This window comes from Pseudophryne corroboree, chromosome 1, assembly GCF_028390025.1.
Source record: "Pseudophryne corroboree isolate aPseCor3 chromosome 1, aPseCor3.hap2, whole genome shotgun sequence".
Classification (NCBI taxonomy): domain Eukaryota; kingdom Metazoa; phylum Chordata; class Amphibia; order Anura; family Myobatrachidae; genus Pseudophryne; species Pseudophryne corroboree.
In genome coordinates, this window is record NC_086444.1 from 272,523,699 (window position 1) to 272,529,891 (window position 6,193).

Genomic DNA, 6,193 nt, shown 5'->3' on the forward strand with positions numbered 1-6,193 from the left:
GGGTATATCCTGGCTGTGTAGTCTGCTAGGGTCGTTACTACTGAGCCTATGCCTGTCAGAATGGTCACCTTTCCCTCAGAGTCGGTATACTCTGCATCCAGAGAGACTGCTGTTCCCCCTGTGTCCTGAGTGACTGTCTGACCTATAAACATGAGATATAAGTGGGCAGCCAAGCACAAGGGGAGTGAACCAGTGAAAATATAGGGGTGTGCAATAAGTTTCTGGATATGCAGCTCATAGGTAGAGTACACACAATCTGTCTGGTTGTGAACTGTAATCCTTGACTAAAGTTTTTGAGAAATGTCAAGGCACAGAACTGTATATACAGCAAGCAGCACTGCGCACCGAAGAAGTCAGTATGTTCACTTCCTTCACAAAATTATTCTGGAGCTCAACAGAGGCCACTAGAGAGCCATGATCTTCTACAACTACAAGAGTTTTCTGCGGCAGCAGAGGCATTTTGACTGGAAGCTGGTGTTGGCGATGAAGTACCTTCCCGAATAACTGTGTTGGAGTGGTTTGCAGAATTTCAGCATGGAAGATGGTCCCTGGAAGGTGAGGCACTCTGCGGCCAAGCTACTGTATGCCTGCCATCAACAAGAACATTGCTGCCATTTGGGCCATGGTTGAGGTGGACGCCAGTGTGACTGTGGCCCAGTTAGAGAAGGAGATAGGAATCTCATTAGGATCCATCTGATTGATACTCCAAGAAAATCTTGGCCTAAGCAAAGTTTCTGCATGCTGGGTGCCCCATCAGCTGACTTGAGAGTAGAAAGAGGCTCAGGTGACTTGGTGCCACAGCATGCTGGCCAGGTTTGATGGCAGTTGCTCAAACTCTGTCTAGGAGAACATCAGTGGTGATGAATCCTTGATCTACAGTTTTTTCACCCTGAAACCAAACAACAATCGGTCCAGTGGAGGTGCTCCACAGAAGTTCCAACATGAGTGCAGCTTGGCCGAGCAGATGGAGGCTCTTTTGTGGCTAAGACTGGTTATGTAGCTACCAGACCACTTATACAGCAGTGCACCATCGCTAGGACTGGTAAACCAACCAATGCCTTTTCCAGGAGCTATCCAAGAATTTCCGCTCATGGTGTTCTTCCCCATCACAACAATGCACCTGGCACATGTCCAGGTAAGTGATACATTTTCTGGCCCATGATCTCATCCAGAAGCTTGGACCTGTCCTCTGCAACTTCGTGTTCCCACAAATAAAGTGCAAGATGCGTGAAATTCATTTTGAGTCTCCTTCATCCAGCATGTAGAAGACATACTGTACCTGCTTCAGACTGGTTCAGCTGCTTTACCAAGTGGTTTGAGTACATACAACTTTGTATATACTCCTCTGGCGAACACTTTAAAAAAATGTAATGTTCATTCAGTAAATATAATAGTTTTTGTGCATCCAGAAATTTATTACACCCCCCTCATATTATATAATACTTACCTGTAAACTAGATTTTGTTCACACCATGCACATGAGCCTCACAGAAAAGCTTTCAGTTGCAGAACTTCGTGGGCAATTCAGCAGCAGTAACAGATACAATAGCAGCAGTCTGCCTGTCACATACACATACAGTTAGGTTGATATACTGTATATTTAGACACTGACACAAGGGCAGACTTTCAGCTTTAATTCAAGGTGTTAAATAAAAATTGTTGTATTGTAATTAATAACATAATTATAAATAAAATGTTCATTATCAATAGTTTGTTGAGACTCATTTGCACACAATAATACCTGAAGTCTTGATCCCATGGAGATCAACAAATTCTGGGTTTTCTCATTTGTTATGCTTTGCCAGGCCTCTACTGCAGCTGTTTTGAGTTATTGTTTGTTTACGGGTCTTCCTGCCTTTAGCTTTGCCTTCAGCAAGTGAAATGCATGCTTGATCAGGTTGAGATCAGGTGATGACTCGCCCATTGTAGAATATTCCACTTTTTTGTCTTTAAAAAACTCCTGTGTTGCTTTTGCAATATAATTTAAGTAATTGTCCATCTCTACTGTGAAGCGCTGTCCAAACAACTTTGCTGAATTTGGTTGCTTCTGAGCAGACAGGTTGCCACTAGGCCTATACACATCAGACTGCTTCTGTCTTCTGTCACATCATCAATAAACATTAGTGACCCAGTGCTATTGGCTGTCACACATGCCTACGCCATTACACTGCCTTCTCCATGTTTTACAGATAAGATGGTATGCTGCAGATCTTGAGCCATTCCCAAACTTATCCATATGTTTTTTCTTCCCATCATAGTTTGATCTGTGCAAAAAATGCTGTTCCAGGACTGGGATTGCTTTGTTTTTAGATTTTTTTTGGGCAAAGGCTAATCTGACCTTTTATTTCTTGAGGCTTATGAATGGTCTGCACCTTGTGATGAACCCTCTGTAATTGCTTTCATGAAGTATTTTCTTGGATAATTGGATAATAATATGCACACCTGTTCTTCACTTGACTGGATGTTGTAGAGAGGTTTTTTTTAGTATAGAAAGGATAGTGCAATCATCTACCACTATTGTCTTCCGTGGATGTCCAGGCCTTTTTATGTGAGCTCACTATTGCACTCTTTTTTTCTCAAAATGTTCCAAACTGTTGATTTGGTCACTGCTAAGGTTCCTGCTATCTTTCTGGGGGTTTTTTGCAGCCTAAGGACGGCCTGTTTCACTTGTATTGAGAGCTCCATTGACCGCCTGTTGTGGATTAACAGCAACAGCTTCCAATTACTAATGCCACACTTGGAATAAACACCAGACTTTTTTCCTGCTTAATGGATGATGAAATAACAGAAGAATAACTGAGACCTGTCCACGAAACAGCTTTTGAGTCAATTGTCCAATTACTTTTGGTACCTAGAAAAATAAGGGGCTACATACTAAACAGCTGTAATTCTTAATCCCTTTGTTTAATTTGGATGTGAATGCCCTCAAATGAAAGATGATAGTCTGCACTTTAAAACTATATTTACAGTATTACATAATTGTAACTTGAATATGTTTTGGTAAACAATTAAATAACAGTGTTAGAGTCCACATATACAGTACTTGCATATGGACCTACCTGTAACATTGCTGCCAGCTCTGCTAAATTTATGTCAGGGGTTGGTCATGATGCCTTAGGAAAGCCAAGGGAGTCCCCCCCCCCCCCGCCCCCCCCGTCCCTTGCATCACAATTTGCCACCCAAAATCCCCTGTGTTGGTAAGATTTACTACAAGTTCCCTAAAATTTGTGTATCTCCTGGATATCTCAGGAAAGTAGGTAAGTATGATTTAGTACAGTATATCCTTTTTACTTGCCAAAATCCTAAGTAAGCTTTCCTCATAGGTCTCTTGCTTCATCTGTAGGGCTGCTGTAAAAACATGCTGATAGTGATGATGGCTACAAGCAGATGGGTAGAGTTTGTACGGGTGTATAGGTACAGCCAGCTCTGAATACTGTACATTTGGAGTTCTGCATTTGTTTTCCAAGCATTCAGTACAAATTGTGTACAACTCTGTACAAGGCCCTCTTCAAGAATAGATGAGAGTTTTGGGAATTTCTCTGAATATTGCCAGTTTAGAAGGGCTCAAATATTGTTATATAGGAAATATGGGGGCAGATGTATTAACCTGGAGAAGGCATAAGGAAGTGATAAACCAGTGATATGTGCAAGGTGATAAAGGCACCAGCCAATCAGCTCCAATATGTAAATTAACAGTTAGGATCTGATTGGCTGGTGCCTTTATCACCTTGCACATATCACTGGTTTATCCCTTCCTTATGCCTTCTCCAGGTTAATACACCTCAGTGGCGCACCCAGGGGGGGTTTCCGAGCACCCAGAAACCCCCCTCCACTAAAAAAAAAAAATTTTTTTTTTTTTTTTTAATATTTAGCTGCATGAGTATTATTAATGGCTGTCTAGCGTCCTCTGCAGCCTGCTGTCTTCCTGGTGGCACTTGTAAGTGCAATAAAAGTTTACTTTATTTTAATTATAGTACATATATATCCATGTGCATACATATATACACATGTATATACATACATACATACATATAAACACACACACACACACACACACACATATGATATATATACATGTGTATATATACGTGTACTGTATGTGTATATATATATATACATGTTTAATATGCTATGTATATGTGTATATGTATGTGTGTGTGTGTGTATATATATATATATATATATAGATAGATATAGATATAGATATATACACACACACGGTATATATATGGGGTGGTCTTCAGTATGCCGACTGATGGGAGCCCGGCGCACAGTATACCGGCGCCGGGATCCCGACAGCCGGCATACCGACAATTGTTCTCCCTCGTGGGGGTCCACGACCCCCCTGGAGGGAGAAAATAGCGTGGCGTGCATAGCGCGCCACTGTGCCCGTAGCGAGCGCAGCGAGGCCGCAAGGGTCTCATTTGCGGTCGCCACACTGTCGGTAAGCCGGCGGTCGGGCCCCCGGCGCCTGTCCGCCGGCATACCATAGTGAACCCTATATATGTGTAGATATATGTATGTATGTATGTATATATATATGTGGAAGAAGTGGGAGATAGGGGTACCGGCGACTTGTGTTGTTTGAAAATGTATATTAAAAGATCCTAAAATTTATCAGCCAAAAAATATATATATAAAAATATTCAAATTTATTAAGATATAAAACTTAATAGATAAAAGTACAAATTTTCAAAAAAAGTATAAAAATATATATGAATAAATATAAGGTAGGAGATAAGACTTAGCTTAAAAATAGGCAGGGGGTCAGTGCAGGGAGCCCAACGCGTTTCGTCACATATGACTTCTTCAAAGGGTAGGGACAGAATGATTCCTTAAGCCTATTTATACCCTTACATACTGGGTATGGAGTAGTGACATCACAGATGGTCATGTGATTTAATCTCAAAGTCTCACCAAAATACACACATAATGGTACTTATTAATCATCACAGCAGGCTATGGGTGTTATTTGGGGCACATCTACAGTTAAAACGAATGGTTTATATGTTTAAAAAGTATATATATAGGGTTTTTCATGAATTAATGTATTAAATAGCGGCACTTCCGCCACACTTCCGGTGACGGAGGCCGCGGGTCACATGACTTAGGGCACTTCCGCCCCACTTCCTGTATGCTTCTGCGCATGCGCCGCACTTCCTGTGTGCTTCTGCGCATGCGCCGGCGGCGGGACCCGGTCCGTGTGTTTGCGCATGCGCCGGCGGCGGGACTCGTTCTCCATGTCTGCGCATGCGCCGGCGGCGGGACCTGGTTTCGATGTCAATTCAGTTTTGTCTCCTCTGTGTTTAGTCTGTGTTTCTCTCCTCCATGGCGGCCATTTTCGTGTATATCAAGTCCATAGAGTTCAAGGCAATTGCGGTGGCCATTTTGATGTGGTTTCAGGAGACCCATATTGATTTCATTATGAGGTATCCATAGTAACGTTTCCATATGGAAAAAAAGAGATAAAAGATTTGGTAATGATCCTTATCTTGGTGTTTCTATTACCATCATAAAGCAACATTTGTCATTATTAAAATATTGAATTATTAGTATTAAAAAACCCATAAGCTACTATTGTATATGCTTGTAATTATAATACAGTAGTATTAATAGTACAGTAATATTTTTTAAAATAATATTTTTAAAGTTTAAATGGGCTATCTCAGGTATAACTAGGGTTCGGGGGGGGGGGTTGGACCACGTGAATATATTATATATTAATTAGATATATAAAATGCTAATTAGGATCATAAAACATTTTCGTTTGTTTCAAAGGACCCTTTAAATCGTAGGGGTGCCGAGTGTTAGTAGATCGCCCACCAGGTGGCTTGATGTCCTATCGTCACTCACTACAGTACCTGATCTTCCCAGGTAGTCCCCTCCCCTGGTACTGGTCAGGCCCAATACACTGCTTAGCTTCCAAAATCGGACGGGGTTGGGCGTACCAGTGTGGTATGACTGTAGTGGGCGATCTACTAACACTCGGCACCCCTACGATTTAAAGGGTCCTTTGAAACAAACGAAAATGTTTTATGATCCTAATTAGCATTTTATATATCTAATTAATATATAATATATTCACGTGGTCCAACCCCCCCCCCCCGAACCCTAGTTATACCTGAGATAGCCCATTTAAACTTTAAAAATATTATTTTAAAAAATATTACTGTACTATTAATACTACTGTATT

The 6,193-nt window shown here is 41.2% G+C and overlaps 1 pseudogene; it reads right to left on the reverse strand.

Moving 5' to 3' along the window:
- Window positions 1-5,849: 5,849 nt before the first annotated feature.
- Window positions 5,850-5,969, reverse strand: LOC134941515 (5S ribosomal RNA; annotated as a pseudogene).
- Window positions 5,970-6,193: the final 224 nt, after the last annotated feature.